Below are 23,172 nucleotides of genomic sequence, written 5' to 3' on the forward strand. Positions count from 1 at the left end.
AAAAAAAAAAAGAATTGTATAAAGCCTTGTAACTCAAAGTGTGGTCTGCAAACACCAGCATCATTGGACTCACCTGAAAGCATATCAGAACTGTAGCATCTCATGCCCCAAACAAAATTTGCTGAATTAGAATTTACATTTTAAGAAGACCCCTAAACAATTCTTATACCTATTGAATTTTGAGAAGCTATAAAGTTGTAGATAACTTCAATAGAAGCTGTACATAACTTAGGAAATTAATTTAGCTAAAGTGCATTAGAGAAGTAGAAACACTCTTCCCCATCCGCCTCCCCTCCGCCCAGTTAGCTAAAACAAGTGTGTTTGCTTGCTTGTACATATTTAATTCTTTCTCAAATTTCCAACATACAATATACTAACTAATCCAACATACTACTTTATTTATGGGAACTAATTTTGATTTGTCAAATAAAAGAAATCCAATCAGCTAATTTTAAGAAGAGTATTTCTAGAAATAAACACCATATTTTAGAAGATGCCTTCATAAATGGTTGGAACAGTTGACAGCAACCCTTGTTTAGGCAGCTGCTCCAGGAGTAGGAAAGCCTGTGAAAAGGGGATGGTTTATTTGCATTCTAAGACTTGAGAAAAATACTAACTAAAATCACAGAAGATAGATATGATGATGAAAATAGAGAAAAAGGCAGAATGGGATAAAACATGTTCAGTGGGAAACCTAAAAGAACAAACTCTATTGTGAACAAACTCAGATGCATAAAGTTGCATGAAAATAAATCTTTCTCTGTGCTTTCCTGTTGCTATGTCATCTTATAAGTTTACTAAAGAATTTTTATTCTGGATGGTTGTAAATGCGAAGAAATGGAGATTATATAGTTTTTGTTTGTTAAAAGAGTATAGCAACTTTTACCTTTTAAAATGCCAAATGTTCTTACTATTATTTATTCACTCAGTTATACATTCATTTCTTCAATAAATCTTTATTGAGTAAACTATGTTCCAAGGATCATTCTAGATGCACAGAATACAACAATGAATCAAACGAAGATCCCTGCCCTCAAGGAGCTTGTTTCTGACAGGAAGGGGAGGGAGACAAAAATAACCTATAAACAAAATAAATTAAATAACTGGTAGAGGATTCCATTATAAACTGAATTGATAATTCACTTCCTTTCTACTTCACATGCACTGAGAATAAATATGTCTAAGCATTAAAGGGAATAAAGTATATAGTATTATACAATGAAGAAACTAAGAGTTGCTCTTAAAGATTGTAAATGAGTAAATGAGATACAACAGGACGTCAGTAAATATTATAAAAGGCAAATTATTCCAAGTAGTTTTTAAAAAGCATTATAAAGGGCTTCAAGGGACTCAGGGGAAGGAATTTTTTATTTAAATAAATGAGACGACAAGAAATGAGGAAATGGAATATTCCATTAGAGAAAGGAAGTGCTAATTTTAAAGAGCTTTAAATAATAGATGTGACAAGTTGTGCTTAAAGAAAATATTTCAACTTTGTAATAAAAATACATTTCCCAAGTTGAAAAATATATTTTAAAAATCTGGGTGATTTCAAACTTCAAAGAATTAAAGTTCTGAGCTTTGACTAATCCAAAAGGAATATTTATATAAGGTTTTATAAACGGCCAGTATCCTTGTTTTGAGACTATTTCCTTTCTGTTAGGTACCTTCAACTTTCACTGTTGGTATCACTCAGCAATAGTGGTTTTGTGAAGTGTAAATTAAAATTAAAATTTAATTTTCTTAGCAAAGGAGTTGTTTCATTTGTTAGTGAAATCGCTTTTGAAATACAGGGTGCTATTAGATAAAAGTGGAGATTATGTTAAAACTGCCAATCAAATAAAAAACCCAGATCTGAGAGAATAAATCATCAGTAAGACACCCAGAAACAAAGGCCTCCATTGTTAGGTTGATGTTTACTTAAGGGTCCAAGAAAACATAAATTTACTCTAATTTTCTTAAAAAATAGATCTTACCTGATTTTTTTTTTTTCCTAAGCAACAGATGGACAAACAAGGAAAGTCACTGTAGCAACCATGAAAAAACCAAATGTGTACAGGAAGAGTACAGAAAGACTTTGAATTCCAAGAGGCAATGAATGAGGCAATAAATATTAGGCCAATACAAAATGGTATTGAGTATTAACAGTTAACTTTTGTAGTATGAGTCACAATTTACAAATATTTTTCACATACCATAATTATTTAACTCAAAACAACTGTACTTTCATCAATCAATTATCTATTAGTCACTGATATTCATGAAATAGGATCAACTTAATCCTACTGTCGCCTGTGGTTAAGTCTTAAACTGCTTTTTTTGAGTTATTTTCTTGGGATGGAAAGATGGAAAGAAACCTATTAAATGCCTTATCTATAAAATCTTATACTATAGAGGGCCAGTGAAATAAATGAATGTACAAAAGTTCTTTCAATTGCGAAAAAGCTAGCCCAAACTAACCTCAACCAATGGGCCTCCAAAGGAGTAGAGGCAAAGCTTAATTCAGAATTTACAAGATCTATCCCTTGGTTTTACACATTTTGGATTTCCTCTATTTTCAGGCTGCAGGGGGAGGATCAGCTTCAGATTCAAACATCTTTGCACTACTCAGTCCATCAGAAGATAGTCTGCTTTATGGCAAATTTAAAAGAGTCCAGAATTGAGTTTGTCAGGTTACCCTGCATAGGTCATCGTTCCTCCCAGAATCAATCACTGCAGCCAGGGAAAGGGCACAAAATGCCCTAATTTTCTAGGCTAAACCTAGGCCACATGTTCTATCCCTGGAGCTAAAAGGGAAGATGTAAAATCAGGATTCTGTTGCTGCAAGAATGGAGGCTAACTAGCGAAAGCAGAAAATACCTATTACATCTGAGAAGCAAAATGCTACAAATAAAAGCATTTTACACCTTGCTAATGTGTTCTCTCCACTGCTTGTCTATTCTTTCTCCAATCCATTTTATCTACAACTCCCAGATTAATTGTCCTAGAAGTCTTGTTTGTATCACACTTCAGTCCAGAAATCTCAAAAGCTCTCTGTGACTTATGAAACAAATTTCAAACTCCTTAGCCTGCCATTTAAGGTCCTTCACAATCTGGTCATATCCAACTTATCTTACCATTCCTATGTCTCACCAAACAGAATCTCTCCAGGCCTTTGCTTCTGCTGTTTTCTTACCAAAAGGTGTTTTGTTTTTGTTTGTTTGCTCTGTTTTTTGTTTTGTTTTGTTTTGTTTTTTGCATTTCTGCTTGTCTAAAGTGTACTGATAGTTTAATAATTAAAATAAGTTGCCATGCATCTTTATGAAGCTTAAAGTACATCTGTCTTCTTTTCAACTCTCAGAATCATAAACCTCTTCCACAGCACCCATGACTTTCTACCTGAGTTACAGTTATTTCTGGTTCTGTCTACCAGAGTCTCTATTTCTCATTGAAAGTGGTATTTAAATTTTAAAGCTATTTTCTACTTTTGAAACAGCAAAGTACCTCATATTCAATAATGAGTATTTTTTAAAAATAAACTAATACATATTCAATACTTCAGAAAAAAAGGAACTCATCATAGGTCTTCTCTAGACAGAAATATATTTTTTTGGACATTTGGAAACGAACGTTAGCAAATCAATCACTCTTTCATTATTCAGACTTTTATTTGTTAAACCTTTGTCGAACTCTGTGTCAGGTACTGTGCAAGGTGATGGAGACACAAAATTAAATGGCTTGGTTCTCGTCCTCAATGAACTCATGGTTTGGGTGGGAAGAAACACAAGTAAATACAGTTACAATGGAATAATAGGATGGAATACAAAGAATGATATGATGAATTGTATCTAAAAATTTCATTAAAATCTTCATAGAAAAAGAAACATTTGAGTTGAAAAGAAAGGGGCAAGAGACTAGCAGGCATAAAATCAAAGAAACAAGTTGTATTTGGGAATAGTGGAGTTAAACGTAATCAGTGTTGCATGTATTTAGGGTACAGAGAAAACGATGTTGGGAAAATTGATCAAAGTCAGATAATAGAAGACTTTATATTACATTAAAAGGAGTTTACATTTCAGCATGTAGGTAACTGGGCATTAGCCAAAATTTTGAGGCTGGGGATTGGTATCAGATTTACACTCTAGAAGGTAATTTACAGGATGGACTGGGGTAGGAAAGAGAGAACAGAACGTGATTAGAAGGTAAGTATAACTGAAGATTCTAGCCTAGGAAACAGAATAAGATTTTTTTTCAAGCGCATCATTCAACAGTAAATCATATATATACTGCATTGCGTGTTCACCACTCAGAGTTAGAGTCCCTTCTGTCACCCAATATTTGACCCCTTTTACCCTTATATACCTTCCCCCTCTCCCCAGATAACTTTCAATATCATTAATTGAGGCAAAGAATATAAAAACATAACAGATTTGGGAGGACAGGAAAAAACATGATCGTGTTGAATTTGAGATTCATGGAACCTTCAGGAGATTTCTAACAGGTGAAATAAGTGACTGGAAATTATGACTATCTTATCTACTCCACCACTAGTTGTTGGATTAGTAAACATAAAAAATATCTTTAAAGTGAGACAAAAAGTATGTAGTCATATACAGCAAAAAATATGGTACAATGAAAAATATTATTGTGCACTGTCAAGGTAGATAAAAATATAATTTGCCATTTGGCTTATTTTTTATTGGTTTATATTTTAGAAATGGGAAATGAGATTAATAAACTAATGACTAAATTTGTAAATTTTCACATAAGTATGATCCAGGTTATTTGGGATGGTGACTTCGAGTTCCTGGACTAGACTCCCACACAGTTAGTAAAGAACAAAGGGTTGACATTTTGTAAAACATCTTCCAATCCTTTCTATTAAGACTTTATCATGTTTTTCTTTGCCTTTACTCTCTGAAATTTTATCTCAACTACTGCCACTCTCTGTGTGCCATAAAAATTAAATCAGTAGCTTGGTTGTTTTAAAGGGTTACATTAGTGTTAGGATATTTTCAGTTATTTTGTCAGAAACCATTGAAACCACAAAAAGGATAAACTAAAAGTTAAGAATGTTTTTGGTTTCTCTAAAGGAATTCATCCTGTAAACCATGTAGTGAGAAAGTTTTCTATGCAGGTTAAATACTGGTCACATATATAGTTAGAATGATAAGCACTCTTTTGATTGCTTATACACTCTTGGGAAAATAATTTTCTTACATGTTAAAATACACTCTTGAATACCTGAAACGTTGGCAAACATTAAAAACTGGGTTCTCAACTGTTCTATAATTCACTGAGGAAATTGTGATGGTAGCTGGAGCTGAAAACTAATATTGGGTTTGCCAAGTTAATTAAATTTAACCAAAAAGATTACTAAGACAAATTTCTAACTTATAGGGCATTACAGTTAACTATAATATGTAATTAAATATACGTGTAAGAGAATGAAAAGACAAACCACAGACTGGGAGAAAATATTTGTAAAACACATATTTGATAAAGGCTTAAATCCAGATATACAAAGAATTGTTAAAACTAAATAATAAGAAAACATGCCAATTAAAAAATGGGCAAAAGATACTCAATATCATGTCATTAGGGAGTTACAAATTAAAACAATGAGAACCACTACATACCTAAACCACTACACACCTATTAAAAAGGCTAAAACTGAAAACACTGACACCATCAGCAAGGATGTGGAGTAACAGGAACTCTCATAGATTGCTGGCGGCGATGCAAAAGATAGAGCCATTTTAGAAAACACTTTGTCAGTTTCTTATAAAACTAAACATATTTTTACCATACGATCCAGCAATCACACTCCTAGATATTTACCCAAGTGAGTCGAAAGCTTATGTTCACATAAAAACCTGCACACAGGTGTTTATAGCAGCTTTATTTCTAGTTTCCCAAACTTGGAAGAAACCAAGATGTCTTGCAATAGCTGAATGGATAAACAAACTGTGGTACAGCCACACCATAGAGTATTATTCAGTGATAAAAAGACATGAGCTATTAAGCCACAAAAAAGGAATATTAAATGCATATTGCTATGTGAAAGAAGCCCATCTGAAAAGGCTGTATATGATTCCAACTACATGACATTCTGAAAAAGACAGGAGTTCACGGAGCGGGAAGGATGAATAGGTGGAGCATGGGGAATTTTTAAGGCACTGAACTATCTGTATAATGGTAAATACATGATGACATCCTGCATTTTGGCAAAACCCAAAGAACTGTATAATACAAAGAGTGAACCCTAGGGAGAGGTAGATGGGATAAAGGGGGGCAAATATAGGGGAATAGTGGGAGGGTGAAGAGGGTAAAGGGGATCAAATATATGGTAGCTGAAGGAAACTGGACTTTGGGTGGTAATCACACAATAGAATATATAGATGTCAAATTATAATGCACATCTGAAAATTACATAATTGTATTAACCAATGTTACCCCAATAAACTTAATTTAAAAAAGAGTGAGCCCCAATGTAAACTATGGAGTTTAGTTAATAATAATGTACCAATATTAGTCCATCAGTTGTAATATATGTATTACACCAATACAAAAATGTTAATAATGGGAAAAAGGGCAGGAGAGGGAAGGTATTTGGGAAACTCCATACTTTCTGTTCAATATTTTCATAAACCTAAAACTGCTCTAAAAAAACAGTCTGTTAAAAACCGTGATACAAGTGACTACATTATTTGTGTTCTAAGAAATAAAAATAAATGGTATGAGGATATTGGTGTATTCTATAAGGATTCTAACTAGAGGTGTTTATGAAGACTTAACAGAGGTAGTGATATTTAAGTATTGAATGATGAACTAAATTTAATGAGAACAATTAAAGCAAACAAGAAATATGTTATCAGGTAATATTTAATAAACAGAATTCTGTGGTGAATGATAGTCATTCAGATTGTGTTGTGTTGTGCTGTATTGAGAGAAAAGGATGGTGTAGGAGGGAATTTTGTTTAAAGCATTATTTTTCTTATGTAATTTATTTCAATGTAATCATATTTTTCTTCTTTAAAAGGTATAGGGAAAATAGTCATTTTAGGACTATTAATGTTTGTGGAGGTGTTAAAATCAACTAATCTTTCCCATTTCCAATGTACTTTTCCCTTTGCCTATGCTGACATCTTCACTTACCATTATATTTTTTCTCTTTCCTTTTGCTCCCAAAATCTTCTAAAATGTGAGCTATATTCAATTCTTCAGCATCAGTACTTTAGTATTTTCCATGTCCTTACCTCTGTTTCCTTAAGATTCAGTCTCAAGAAAGGCTTTAATGGTCTCTTCAATGTCAAATGCTAAGGTCTTCCTTCCACTCTCATTTTTTTGGACACTTCTTGAGCTCTTACCCTTACTGACCACCATTTTTCTTGAAAGCTTCTCTCTCCCTAGATTTCAAACATATGGGATTCTCTCCACCCCTGCCTCATCCTACTACTCCGACTATTCTAGTGATAATTCCTGAACTGATACAACATCCTCTCCCCACTCTCAGACTGCTATACTGTGAGTATACACTGTGAATAAGACAGGTTACTGGGACCTCATAACCTAGTGGAATGCAGGACCAATTGGCCTATCTGCTCTAAGAAGAAGCATAAGCAAAGCACTAAGGGGGAACTGATGCTGGCTTAATAAATGTATGGGGGTAGATAGCATGGGATTGGGGGAGAGCAAATGCAAAGGCATGATAGTCAATGTATATTGACTATCCCAGGTAAATGATTTAGGCTCAAATTAAGCCTTGCAAGTTGAGTAGATTTTGAACAGGGTCAGAAGAGAAAGGAGAACATTTTAGGTAAGTAGAATAGCTCAAGTAAAGACATGGTGGAGCTGAAAATTGGCCAAGGGTGGAATGATAACAATATTGGCATTGACCAGTATGAACATTATGGTGTGCTGGGAAATGTGATAGTAATTGATAGGTGTGGTAGCCAGCTGCAAAAACAAAACAAACAAACAAACAAAGAACAGAGATAAACTGCAAAAATTTTGACAAGAATCAAAATTTAAAGTAGCAAAGACATAGGTAGAATGAGCATCATTAAGAAGTGCTGGATATTATCCATACAACTGACAGAAGTGAGGCAAAATTTAGATTGGTCAGAATAAAACTCAAGTCACTTTATTAAATGAGTCCCTGTGCCTTTCGTAATATCCCAAGGGCTAGACCACTGACAGATAAAGCCCTTCCCTGGGTGTCTTGTTGACCTCCTTGAATAAATCTTTTATTATATTGTCTTCTTTGTCACTATGGCATGCTTTAGTTTGGATAGTTTTCTTTCTTCCATCTGACTATTCTGCTCTTTATGCCATTCTGTTCCAGGAATGGCCTGTCATCTCCTTTATGTCTATTCAAGTCCTGATCATTTTTATGGTCCAACTGAAGTCATCCTTCTTCCTTATTTTTAAGATAGAGAATTTTTATGAGTTTATCTGAGCCAAATCGATGACACATGCTGGGAAGCAAGATCTCAAATGCTCCCGAAGTCATACTCTATTCAACCTTAACCAATAAGTTCTCAGAACACTTACTGAAAATTAAGGAAGTTCCCTTCTGAGTCAGAAAAGTGCTCCTTTTAGTTATTAAAGAAGGAAAAGTAAAAATCTTGCTACCCATAGTCATTTTACTTGGTGTTATTAAATTTGTTCTCCCAATCCTTAAAAAAATTAAAGATGCTCACATCTTTTCTTAGAAATTCTTCAATTCCTTTCTTTTCCTCTCTAAATTAGTAATACTGTAGTACACCCCCTTTATCTGTGATTTTGCTTTCCAAGGTTTCAGTTACCCATGGTCAACCATGGTCCAAACATATTTAAATGGAAAATTCCAGAAATAATTCGTAAGTTTTAATTTTCTCACTGTTGTGAACAGTGTGATGAAATCTCCTGTCATCCTGCTACATCCTGCCCGGAACATGAGTCATACCTTTGTCCAGCATCTCCACAGTGTATGTGCTCCCTGCCCATTAGTCACTTAGTAGCCACCTTGGTTATCAGATCAGGCTATCGTGATATCAGAGTGCTGCATTCAAGTAACTCTTATTTTGCTTAATAATGACCAAAATAAAGTTCAAGAGTAGTGATGCTGGCAATTTGGATATGCCAAAGAAGACATAAAGTGTTTACTGCAAGTGAAAAAGTATGTATGTATAGAAAAAATCATACATATATGAAGGGTTCAGTAATATCCGAGGTTTCAAGCATCCACTGGGGGTCTTGGGAATTAACTCCCTCAGATAAGTGGAGACTTGTAAATCTTGTCTTCTAGAAGGATTTCCATTACTTATAGTTCTTTTATCAATCTAAGGTCCTCTAGCATAGATTGAGAAAAAGCAAATTTATACATATTCCTTCTTGATTTCCTAGGCTTGATTTGGAAGCTACTCCTAGAGCAAAGCTACCTCCCAGAGATTCTCCATCTTCCACTGCAATGTTCTGAAGAGAATGCTACTTTCTTCCCACAAACTACAACAGAAGTATGATCAAGGGATTGGCCATAATTTCCTGTTCTGTTTTTCTCTGCTCTCAACAATAACACACAAAGCTATATATATATATATGCGTGTGTGTGTGTGTGTGTGTGTGTGTATATATATATGCATGTGTGTGTATGTATATGTGTGTGTATTTGTGTGTGTATTTGTGTGTATATTGGAATTCTCAGAAGAATGAGATAATTTAATTATGGTATGTAAAAATAAACCTAAAGATGTATGTTGTATGAATATTTCAAGGTAAAAGATTCTGAGATCTTAAACACTTCACAGAAAATTTCCTGGTGAACATGTCCTACTTCCTGGCATTTCTTTCCTTATATATTTACTTATTTGTAAAACAACCCCTTGATTCAAATCTCCTAATGACAGATTATTTCACCAAGTCTGATTAATTCTATGTAGAAAAATACTATCTGATACTATAGCCACTAGCCATGTATGGCTATTGAGCACTTAAAAAGCAAGAGGACATACAGATGGCCAATAGGCATGTAAAAAGATGCTCAACATCACTAACCATCAGGGAGATATCACCTTATACCTGTCAGAATCACCTTATACCTGTCAGAATCAAAAGTTAAGGAATACAAAGTGATAGCGAAAATGTAGAGAAAAGGGAACCCAATTGCAGGGATTGTAAATTGGCCCAGCCACTATGGAAAAGAGTATGGAGGTATCTCAAAAAAATTAAAAGTAGAACTACCATACAATCCAGCAATTTCACTTCTGGGTATTTATCAAGGAAAAAAAAAACACTAATTCAAAAAGATATATGCACCCCTATGTTCACTGCAGCATTATTTACAATAGGCAAGATACAGAAGCAACCTAGGTGTTCGTTGATGAATGAATGGATAAAGATATAGTTCATCGATAAATGAATGGAGATATATATATGTACACACACAATGGAATATTACTCAACAGTAAAAAAAGAATAAAATTTTGCATTTCGCTACCATATAGATGGACCCAGGATTATACTAAGTGAAAAAAGTCAGACAAAGACAAATACTACATCATTTTCACTTATATGTGGAATCTAAAAAACAAAACAAATGAATAAACAACAAAACGAAAAGATTCATAGATACAAAGAACAAATTGATGGTTGCCAAAGAGGGGGAGAGAAGGTGGGGAGGATGAGTAAAAAAGGTAAAGGAATAAGAAGTACAAAACTTCAGTTATAAAATAAATAAGCTACAAAGATATAGTATATAACACAGGGAATGTAGTCCATAACATCATAATTTTGCATGGTGATAGATTGTTACTAAGACTTATTATGGTGATTACATCATAAGATATATAAATGTCAAATCACTATGTTGTACACCTGAAACTAATATAATATTGTATGCCAATTATACTTAAACAAAAAAAAAAATTTTAAGACACAATCAAAAAAACCCTAAAATGGCTACCAATAATAATAAAAAATATTTTGTTATACTAATCTGGGGAAAAAAAAACAAAGAAAACACTAAAAAAAATCATGTCTATAGTCAAAAGAAATTACTTATTGTAAGATTTTATTTCGTATATACTTTATCTGTTGTTTAAACAGATATTTTCTTCCAAATAAAAATAGATAGCACTCAAAAAAAAAGTGGCTAGTCTGAATTGAAATGTACTTTAAGTGAGAAATATATATGTTTCAAAGACTTAGCGCATACACACACACACAAATAATTTATACATTGGTAGCATATTGAAGTGATAATATTTTAGATACACTGGATTAAACTATATTATTAAAATTAATTTTACCTGTTTGTTTTTACTTTAATGTGCTTATTAAAAATATATACTTGGAAAAATTATATATATATATATTTGGCTTGCTATGCTATACAGAAGCAGAGATAGCGATAGATAGTGATATATATATGTGTGTAATATCATTGGACATTGGACATTGCTGGTATCAAATAATGAAGAAGGCACTTGTGGTGATGGAATTGGGGATAAAATGTAGGGACAGAAAATAAGACAGAGCTCTTTGATATTCCAATCCTAGAAGAAAAGGGTCTGGGGTATTTTTTTTTTTCATGTTACAATCAACTGAATGTCATGGGGACTCATTCTGTTATGGGTATACCTAATCAGTGCAAATCATAGAATTAAAAAAAAAAAATTCTCCCTATTATTACGATTGAGTTAAAACCACACACATGTACAACTTCAAAAAACAAATTTTACTTTCCACACACAATGTCCCATACACCAGAGACTGCACACTCAAACACTTATAGGGGTTAGATGGGTAACTTAAATGAGTCAAGTAGACCAGGTGAGACCTGTGGTAAACCAGAGAACACATTTTGCTTTGCAAAGGAGCAGCTGGTGCTCAGCTCCAACAGTTACCACGTGAGAATGGTGGGCCTGTGTTGCCAGACTTTCTGATATTTTTAGAGAAACTAAAAATCCAGATTTTTTGTGGGTTTCATTACTTAATCTTTTAAATAATACTGGGTGCAGTATACAACCCATACTGAAACCATTTGTCCTTTGGATTATAAATCCGTAATCCGTAGTCTAAATTCAGAGAAAAGAAATAATTTTCTGAATAGTCCCATAATTTCTCAATTTGCAACAAAGTTTCACTCACAAAGAATCAGTATAAATATAAGGGTGCAGGGCATGCAACTTTCCTTCATCTTTATCTCGTTTCAGACTTGGACATTTTAAGGACAATTGTTTTTCCTGAGAGCTCTTGTGCCCTTTCTCATCTACCTGTGTTATATGTGCCAGTTCTGCATTTACTCACCTCACTGAGACCAAAGGGCAGGCCCCATTGTTTTTATCCTCAACATTATGTTTTGTTAGTTTTATCCATTTGCTGTGTGTATGTCTAGTTCATTAGGGAATTCCGTTGTAGGAATGAAACAACATATGTAGCTATTCTTCTATGAAGGAACTTTAAGCTCTTTCCAATACTTCTTAACTGGAAACAATCCTAAAACATTCTTTTCCACACTCCCCTCTGCACATGTGGGAGTTTTTTTAGGGCAGTGATACACAAAGTATGTAGTTCTCAGGCAGCATTGGCATTACATGAGAACTTGGTGGGAATGTAACTTCTTGGGTGCTACCATAATGAAATTAGAAATTCTGGGGATGGAGTTTAGCAATCTGTTTTAAAAAGCCCTCCCTATGATTCTGCTATACAGTAAAGTTTAAGAACCACAGCTCTGAGGTATAAACCTAGGAGCTGTGCTGCTGGCTCATGGAGTATGTGCATCATTAATTTATTATACAGTTAAAAAGTTGTTTCCAAAATGGTTAAAGCAATTTATAGGCAGGAGGCTTTAGAATATCTGACAAGACAATTAGGTGATAAAATGATCAGGATAACAACAATGGCACAGAATCCAAAGAAATCAGTCCAAATACACTTGAAAGTTTAGCATAAGAATATGGGGGCATCTTATCTCAGAAAAGATTAATTTTTCACTGAATTCTGTTTAGACAGCTAAGGAGACAGATGGACTAAGATAAATATGGGATCTATTACTAGGTAAATTACAAGTCAATAAACACAGGAAATAGACAGACACAGATTGCACATGCGTGTGTGTGTGTGTGTGTGTGTGTGTGTGTGTGTGTGTGTGTTCACATGTAACCAAAAAAGTGCTAGGAGAAAAGAAAACATGGACAATGCTTCCCTTCAAAGTTGGGAAGGAATTTCTCTCTATGACATAAATTCAGAAACCATAAAATTCAGTTGAAAAAAATCCTTACGAGTGGCAAAAATAAATAAAGAAGCAAAGTAAAAATACTCAAATTACATGTATGGAAAAAGTATAACTCATATCACAGACAAGAGGCTATTCGCTCTATGGAAAAAAGGGCAAAGGATATGAAAAGAGAGTTCTTCTTAAACAACATACAAGGATCTCTTAAACATGTAAAAAGATACCCGAATGGGTGTGTATTAAGAGAAACAGATTCAACAAAATTCGCACCTCCCTGATAGGCTAAAATCTAAAATGCACTGTTTTGTCAAGACTGTAGGGAAATATAGTAACTCTCATAAATTTTTGTGAGAGAGTAAACTGATACAATCTCTAATGAGCCTATTTGGCAGCATTTATCAAAATTAAAATGTATGTACTCTTTGGCATCATAATTCTACTCCTAGGATTTTATCCTAGACGTAAATTATCACACATGTGACATTACATAGGTATATGATTGGTCATTATTTCTAATAGTAAAAAAAAGAAAACTACCTAAATTTCCATTAACAGAGGGCTGATTACATAAATCATGGTATGTCCACATAATGACACACAGTTAAATGACCAAAATATAAAAAAGAATGAGGTAATACTTTACAAATGGATTAATATAGAAAGAACTTGAAGATTCAAAAGAATACATAGTATATGCTATGAGTGGGATAGAAAATTCATTCCAGGTACATTTTTATAATTTTATGCTGTTTGAACTACGTGAATATGTTACCATATTCAAAATCATATCTGCCTGTGTATGTTTGAATAGATTTGCTCAGGTTCTGTATTAGAGGAATCAACTATATTATTCTCATTCCATTAATACAGTATAAGACTCAATTGGCGATATCTAACAAAGGAGTAGATTTTTATGCTAATAGTATACTGACGTATTTTACTTGCTAAAATTTGAGAATTTCCTTTTCTGCATGATATTTTTAGTAATTTTTTTCTGCTGCTATGTTATATAAACCATATTCCAAAATACTTTTTGTCTACCAGTAATATTTTAATAAAACTCTTCTGTCTTCGTGAAATAATCTACCTCAAAGCATATCTCCACAAGTTGATTTATTTCAATTTATTTCAGAATGTTACATATGATTAAAACCAGAGCTTTGACTTGCATCCTGCATTTTCATCTTTATGCTCAATAAATCTCCCTGTTCCCAAATCATCTCTCCACTGGTACCTCTACCCTCATGTTCTGGCCCATCTCCTTTCCATTGTTTCTTGCTACCAAATAGCTACATCTTTCCTTAATATACACAGAGAGATTCAGCCTGATTTCTTTTCTAAAATTTCTTAACATTAGTTTCTGATTATATTAAAGTATGAATCAAAGTAAAATGTGTAACATCTATGTTAAAAACTGGCTATTTTATCTAGAATGCTCAAGGACTAACCATATTGCACCTATTTACTTTAAAGCGAGTGCATGGATGGTTTCAATCAAAGAACCTGATTTTTAACCCTCCCACTCTTGGTAATGTTTCCGCTTCTCTTAAGGACTATGTTTAAGTACATCAACAAGCTATGTGCCGCTTCCAGGTTTCTACTTCTACATCTATTAAAACTAACTATTGTTCCAATCTTTTCTGGCACTGTCATAAAATAGCATTTTGTGACATGGGGCACCTTCTTCAGGTCTTTGTTCGAATGTCAATTTTTCAGGGAAATATGCCCTGGTCATCCTATTTAAAATTGATGCTTCTTTTTCACTCCCAATTCAGAGAACACTAATCTCTGTTTTCTTTCATATAAAAATGTGTATATCTTCATTCTTGTGTGTTGTATTAAAAACAGATTCAATTTTTTACAAAAATATTTTCATGTAAAGATATACACAAATTTACTAGATAGAAGCTTCATGAGGGTATAATTTTTTTTTTTTTTTTTTGTCCACTGCTATACTTCCAAGAATCTAAAACAATGTCTGATACATAGAGGCACTCAATGAATATTTGTTGAATGAAAAAATATAATTTTTTATGGGACCCAAGAAGTCTTAGGACATCAAACTATAAACCCAATTAGATTATATCTTCAGGTATAATTAAAAGATTAAGCTAAAATCTATAACTTGAAAAGTTTAAATTTTATCATTTCTTTGATAACTATCCACTTTTTTACAGGAAATGTTAATGATAAAGTCAGTTCCAAAATTGGACCGGCCTAAAAGAAGTAGAGGAAAAGAGGGTCTTTGGAGGAAAAGCAAGGGTAAAGATCAATAACAAAAGCAATGCAAATGAATGTCTAAAGTATTATAGGGTTATCATCAACAACAAAAATGCCAACTGTGTGGTAAGTACTTTGGTTAGAATTTCATTCTTCTAAATGTTCTCATAGACAAAAATATACTCATTGTGTGTATACAGATGGAATATACTATATATAAATACAAGTATACCAAAACTCATTTTTAGATTTAGCTAGAGATATTTGAGAAAGGGGGGAATTCTAACATCTCTGAAGACCTCATTGCAGGATATATATCCTCCTCTGGAATCTTGAATCACTCACTTTATTAAGAGTTTCAAACATTTCTGTTCTGAGTTATAAATAAAGTTAACAAAAACTACATTTCTTCATGAGGATTTGCTAAATTCCCTCTGGTCACATGGCTTTTAGATCCCGGGTAACCTTCCTATGCTGATCTTTGATGATCCTCAGCTGCACGGCTGCCCTGCAATTTAACCTTCTCTCATTATGCTGTCAACCTGCTAAAGGGATTCTCCAAAGAGCAATCTCTAAACAAATCTCTTTCATGTAATTGCATCCAGAAACAGAAATGAAATACTATATATGAAAACAATAGAAACATAAAAAATGCACACTTTGTATATGAGAATCTGTTTTGTTTTTTTTTAAGATTGTTCCATCCAAGACTTACCGTTGTGAATAATGAATACTAGCTATGTATTTATAATGCCTGGCCAAGTGCCTTTCTATACAGTTATTATTTTTAATATCATGCCTCATTAAAGAAAATAATTTTTGATAACTGTCCTTGTTTATATATGATCAATGACTATGAAATATATATAAACATATGTTACTAATATAATTAATGAATGCTTGCTGATGGATAGGATAAAGTTATTTTGTAAAGTTTTTTTTTTCTATTACAAGTCAGTTGTCTCTTCTTCAGCTTTCAGGAGTCACTCCTCACTTTACCACAAGTAGCATCCTTCTTCAATAATTAGATGTCTGGTCTTAGAACACTCTCTCTTCCCTAGATATTTCTAGAATCACTGAGGAATGTTTACAGATTCCAGAATTACTCTGGTTATCACTGCTATCCAATATTTTGTTTCTTGTGGCAGACTTTGTCTCCTGTCTACTCTAAATCTCTTGTAGTCTATAAACTTCTTTCCTGAGGCAGCTGATGGTACTTCACTCAAAGCATGGGCTCAGAATATTCCCTAACTCCTCAAAGCACACAAGCCAACATGATTTAACAAGATTTTACTAAAGGTTTGGGTAGGAAAAAAAGAGAAATACAGTGAAACACACACACACACAGAAAAATAAACAAACACACACTTGAAACTGGATTAAACATGAAAGATCTCTCAGAGTTCTTAGGCCAGCCTACTCCACAGATATTCTTAAACAATTCTCAACTGAGCTAGCTTCCATTCAACTATCATATTGCAAGGAACACCACATCTTCTTCCTACCAGGGAATACAGACCACTCTCAGATGCCCCAAAAAAGGTATGGGGGAGGGGGAATTTTTGGCAACTCTTCCCAGAGTAAAAATAACCCTTTATCATTTTTATTCTTGAAAGAATAGGATTTATTGTCTTAAACACTCCATTCCCGAATAAAATTTTGGCTGTACCTTTGAATAACCTAAAAGCCAATTAACAACAAAATAATTTCCTCCCCAAAAAGAATGTATCATTCATCTATGAGAAAAATTGTTTTCGACTTTGAATAATATTGTATCTACCCCCACCTATACACACTCATACCCACATATATATTAAAGCCATTGATGTGAGCAAATATGAGAGTCTGGTTTATTGTACACCTAGATCAGCGATATATTTTATGATCATGTGGGGGATGCCCTTACGTTCTACTGTAATATATTTTAGTGTTATTTTTTCAAATATTATGAGAACATGTCTATTTTTTAAGAAGATAGTAAAATAAGAATTTCATGAGCACATTTTCATGCCTCTTATTTTTAAAAAAGTCATAGTAACAACTTTTTTTAGATTTAAAGTCTTTGAACACTTTCGGAGGAGATGTCAAGAACAGACAAGCTGATATAACAGATTTGAAATCCACTATATCAGTATTTTTAAACATTAGCTACACATTTGAATCAGCTGGAGAAGTTTTGAAAAATACTGATACTTGGGCCCTACCACCAGAGATTCTGATTTGTGTGGGGTGTGTCCCAAGGATCAGTATTTTTGTAAAAACTCTCTTTAGGTTGATTCTACACACAGCAAAAAATGAGACTCTCTGCACTACATGTATCCAATGGGATGGGAGGAGGGGGTGAACTACAGCCTGTCAGCTGAAAGGAATTCCATCAAATGGTGTCAAGAATTCAAAAGTAATCACAATAAAAGTATTCTCTGCATTTGATCAGAAAGATGCACTTTTTCCCCAGAATGTGAGCAAATATTTACTTGTGTTGCTTTTCCTAAAACATGAAAAACTTTTACTATGATATTTAAAAATTCATGTCTAAATCTAAAATTTATCTCTGTAATTTTCAGAGGAAAAAATGTTTTCTAAAATTTTACATTTTAAAATATTGATTGAATAGTAAAATTAAATGTGTTCCGCTTCTGATCTGGTGAAATTGAACATCTTGGCCAAAAGAGTTTAACAATGAAAAATATATTTAAACTTTTATGACTATAACTAGTGGTATTTGTTGAACTGGAGACCATTCAGTGTGAATTTAAATATTGAATTTTTAGATCACAAACAGGGAACATCTTACAATTCCACAAATTAATTCCGTTTGTAACATTTAGACGTCAGTCTTTGGTACAGTAGAGAATTGGGGTAGATGACAGAGGACAGTGCTACTTTATTGTATATTTTTGAGATACTTAATTTTTCAGAGTCTAAGGTATCACATAGAGAAGCTGTGTCCTACTGATGCATAGTAACATGATCTCATGATACTTTCAGAAATACTCAACTTAAAGTGTACATTGATAATGAACTTGACATAAAAAAAATTACCTTATTTTAGGCATTTTTTCCTCTTCATGGACGGTTTGGATTGAACTGAATATGAAATCAGTTTCATATTAAAGGTTTAGCTAATTATCTAGGAGTGTCTATCTAGTTTTGTTTTGCTATTTACTCTTGATTCGGCTATTTTAAAACTCTTAAAGTTTGTAAACTAGTAGAAACCTGAGAGTTCTGTAAATTATTCTTGGCTAATAACAATGGAAATGAGTTTCTCCTGTCAAGGAGCATCATTTCTATCTATAGAAAATTTTACAGTCCCAAAGTTTTAGCATCTCTCTTCAAAAGTATCTCTTTCTTGGTATGAAAGGTGCTTTGGTGGTCGTTGAACAGTTTTCAGGAATTGTGATGTTACCCTACGAGGTATGATATATTACTCTACTTACTTGCTAACAAGTTAGCCTGCCACAGTTTTATGTTTGTTGGCAGAATCAATTAATTCCTCATAGGCCTCTTAATTCCTAGCAGACTTCATTACCCTTGAAAAAGTAGACATTTTTATGTTATATATATTTATATGCAGAATATAAATATATACTTAAATTGAAATATCTTTTATATATAACATGATTTATTCATGTTATTTAATAAACTAGTAATCTATATATGTTCGTATTATATATTCATATGTTATATATTATATATATTAAATTTGAATACAATATAAAATATATTTTATATAAAAATGTTTTATATATAGGTTCTTTAATAAACATAAATAATCTATAAACCTGCCTTCTGGAGTATCCTGATATATTGGGTTTTAATCTAGTCATGAATTATAAATAAAGCAAACTATTTCATTTTGTCTGTAGGATTTCAGTTTGGTAATTCACCAGGTTTTACATTATTTGACTGTAAACCTGATATATTTTGCAATGTTGAGACTCAAAGATTCCCTATGTAATTCCCTTAATTTATGTAGCCCACTAAAAAATGAGATTTCCCCCCAAAGCTCTTTCAAAGATTGCTGTATTTTTGGTGCTCTAAAAAGAATTAAAATAGTTATCCTAAAGTAGTTATTTTATGTAACTAATTGCATATGAGATCTAGATATGACCATAATGATTCCTGTTATTAAGCTATTGTTAATTTTTTTAAGTTTGATTAATAAAGATCACTTTGAATAATTTATTTTTTTTTAACTTTCGATTGGCATTTAAAAGGTTGGTCTGTCATTTGATTATGCTCTAATTTCATATACTGAAAATAGAAGAATTTTATGTTTGTAACTTTATAACTATGGTTAATCACTTTTAAGAATTTTTAACTACTTTAAAATTATATTTTGAGTTTATGTGATCTGAAAAACGGTACCAATAATGGTAGCAAATCCTCTTAAATAAAAAAAAAAAGCATTATATAATTTTAACTGAGGATGGGAGTTTGTTTGTTTGTTTGTTTGTTTGTTTGTTTATGTGAGGCAACCCTTGGTTGACCTCACAGATTGCAAGGATCTTGTCAGTTTACAATCCCTTATTTTTTTATCTTATTTTTTACACCTACAGCACCTGGTCTTCCTAGGTGGTCTCCCATCCAAGTACTAACCAGGGCTGACCCTGCTTAGCTTCCAAGATCAGAGAGGATCAAGATCAGACAGGATCAGGCTTGTTTATGATTCTGGAGTTTAGAGGCAATTCAAATGTCAAAAATTTTAAATTTCACATCTAAATCCAATTTTTGAGAATTAAAATTCAAAAGTCTGGCAAGATGCACAGAAATCACCCTCTCAGTTTAGGAGGGCTGTCCTAACAATAGGTCTGGCTCTTACAGAGGACAATTTAGAATTAAAAAGAAAAAATCATTGGCTCTTGGCAAGGTCTCATTTCTAAGAAAAAGAAAAGCACTTGAATTTGTGTATGTGCATGTGTTTTAAAAGTAATGCTAAGGAGCCAAAAAATGAATTTATCGTAAATATTTTGAAGAATTTTTCCTACTCAGATTTTGTTTAAAAGGGAAATACATTTTTTAAAGAGCCTTTCATGACATTTAAAAGTAGAGTTTTAAACCATTCTCATATGTTTATTCTGTTTAATCAACTACGCTTTTCCATTTATACTCTAAATGTTCATGCATTAAATCTTGGTAACAATTTTTAATTAATTGTGTGACATGAAACTTGCCCTATCCACTTCAGTTAGAGATAGATTTCAAATAAAAGAGGATAGAAGTTGGAGTAGGAAGAATATTTTGTGAAGGTATAATTAACTTGGATTTTCCTATGTAGGAGTCACATTTTTTCCCCTCTTTGGATATAAAAAAGTGAGTTAAAGGTTCAAGGTTCTCCATCCTGTGGAAATTTGATTACAACTTTCTATGGTCCCTTGCCTCATATACAGAAATTTGAATGACCATATTTCAAAACTACCAAAGTCTATCTTATTTTATGATAAAAGCAGCACAATATACCAGGGACATGAGACAATGGTGAGAAAAATATCACAGAGAATATATTCTCTCTTTAGGAAGAAAATGTTAATTTTCTTCTGTATGGGTGGATTTGAATGTTAAAAGCTAAGATTTGAATGTGAAGAGCTAAGGAAGTGGGTCTCTAAGGGCAAAGGGTATTAATGACCTTGGTTCAGATACTTACCAACAGTCTTGCTGAACCTTCCTTAGTCTGGAGTATACTTGGGTGCTTCTACCCAACCTTCCTTCTCTCTCTCCTTTTGGTCAGATTCTCATTGTAGTCTGACACCTCTCTTAGCCTCCTCAGGCCCCTTGCCCATTTTGTCTCATAGGCTTCCCTCCCCCCACCCCCCGAAAAAAATCCTTGCATGTTTATTCCTGCCTTGGTGTCTACAACTTGGAACACCCGGCATAAGGACTGAAGACTGTTAACAGGTGGTTAGTAGCTAAGTATGAGAGCCAGAACTGCTCTGCTCTGTCACACTATGGTAGCTTACACTGATCCCCTTGTCACCTGTGTTGGGAGGACAGACACAGTTGAATAGCAGGCTAAAGACTTACTTGTTGGAGCTGTAGCATTCCAAACAAGTTTGAAAGCTCAGCCATGGAAGTCTTGTTATGTGAAAGTCATGGCCCTACTAGATAAAACCTGAGATCCTGAAACATGAGGTAGAGATATCAGGATAGATTCCCCTGAAGATGTGGACTCTGCATCTCCCCCTGAATACTTTGGGCTTACATGAGTAGCTCATCCTTCCCTTATAAGAGCTAGCTCTTCTGCTTTGCTAGAAGATGCTATAGAAGTTTCTCCCAATTTAGTCCCGCCAGTGCTAATTTCCTCAATAGCTTCTGATAACTGTCAAACAAATCATCATTTTATCGGGCTTTCCTACTTATTCTTGATAGGAGTCCTGGTCTACCACAAGTTAGTCCATCTCATTTAGGATGAAGTCTCATTCTGCATTTTATAAACTTCTGGAATAATGTAATTGTTCTATTCTTTTTTCAACAGGTAATTACTTAATGCTACTCTAGCACAGTACCAGATCAGAGTCAAGGAAAACCCAAAATTTTACCATCTACAAAAAGAAGGAAATATTTGGTATTTATGGATATCATGTAATAAAACCCCCAATGCTCTTCATATGCCATGCAATATTCCCATCTCTTCCTCCCTCATCTCCAATATTCACAACCCTATCCCTATAATTTGCTTTAAGACTATCAAGTTTAATTCTAATATGTCTATTATTGTTATTCACATCAGTCACAAGAAGCCCTTGACTCATAGGTTATTACCCATCTCTGGGATCCCAAACCCATATACCTCTGTATATCTCCGAACCTAACCTCATCTCCTATCATTCTCCAATGTCTGAAACCATTCCACTAGGCCTTGTGGACTAAAGAGTTAGTCACAAGGAAAATACCCTATATCTTCAGCTAAATCCTCACTTAAAGTTGTCAATAGGTTCTTGAAACTGATGCAAAATGGTTGATAACAAAACTAAAATTACCACAGGTTAATTGATATACACATGTTAAGTTCCTAAGGCATCCCATCAACATTGTAAGGAAACGATGCTGACTGAAACCACATTGAATGAAAGGATAGTATTCGAGGAAATGTCAGTGAAGTTTCTCTTCACCTTTTTACTCCAACTGTGGAATGTCTCTTCCCTGAGGGCATAGATTCCCCCTCAGATCTCTAACATGCTGGCTAGTTTCTCTCTCATAGTCTTTGTACCCTTAGGTATAAAGGCTGGTGGGTGCTCTTCAACTGACAATTTCTGTCTATTCTTCCTCTCTGTTCCTTAAACCCACCGAGATTAGAATTTCGTGACATCAGAGTATGTAACTTGACCCTTCCTTACTCCGGTCATCTCAGTTCTCTCCAGATACTGCCCCATCTTTTGCTCTTACCAAAATATAAAATTGTTTATTTATTTTTGACTTCAATTCTTCTCTTCTATTCTCCATTTAACCCAATTCAATCATTCTTTTTGGCCTCATCTGAAACAGCTCATGTTGATGTCAGGAATATTCTCTTATTGTTAAAGTTTTTGATCAGTTCTCTGTCATGATTTTAAAGCAACATTTGGCACCATTGATGAACCCTCTTTAAACGCTTTTATAACCTGGTTTTCAGCTATCAAATTAGCCTGTTTTTTCTCCAACTTCAGTGAGTGCTCTTTCTCAGTCTGTTGTTTTTTAACCTCCCTTATTTTCCTCAGCCTCTGGCAACCACTTTTCTACTTTTTGTTTCTCTAAGTTTGACATTTAAAAAAAAAAAA

At 33.5% G+C, this 23,172-nt stretch overlaps 1 non-coding gene and 1 pseudogene across 1 annotated transcript; one reads left to right on the top strand and one right to left on the bottom strand.

Annotated features, from left to right (window-relative positions):
- Positions 1-23,172, bottom strand: part of LOC105300639 — a 504,401-nt pseudogene that overhangs the window by 74,234 nt on the left and 406,995 nt on the right.
- LOC111747277 lies at positions 20,133-20,250 on the top strand. The gene has a single exon (XR_002783460.1).

Source organism: Pteropus vampyrus, unplaced genomic scaffold (assembly GCF_000151845.1).
Source record: "Pteropus vampyrus isolate Shadow unplaced genomic scaffold, Pvam_2.0 Scaffold216, whole genome shotgun sequence".
Taxonomy (NCBI): Eukaryota; Metazoa; Chordata; class Mammalia; order Chiroptera; family Pteropodidae; genus Pteropus; species Pteropus vampyrus.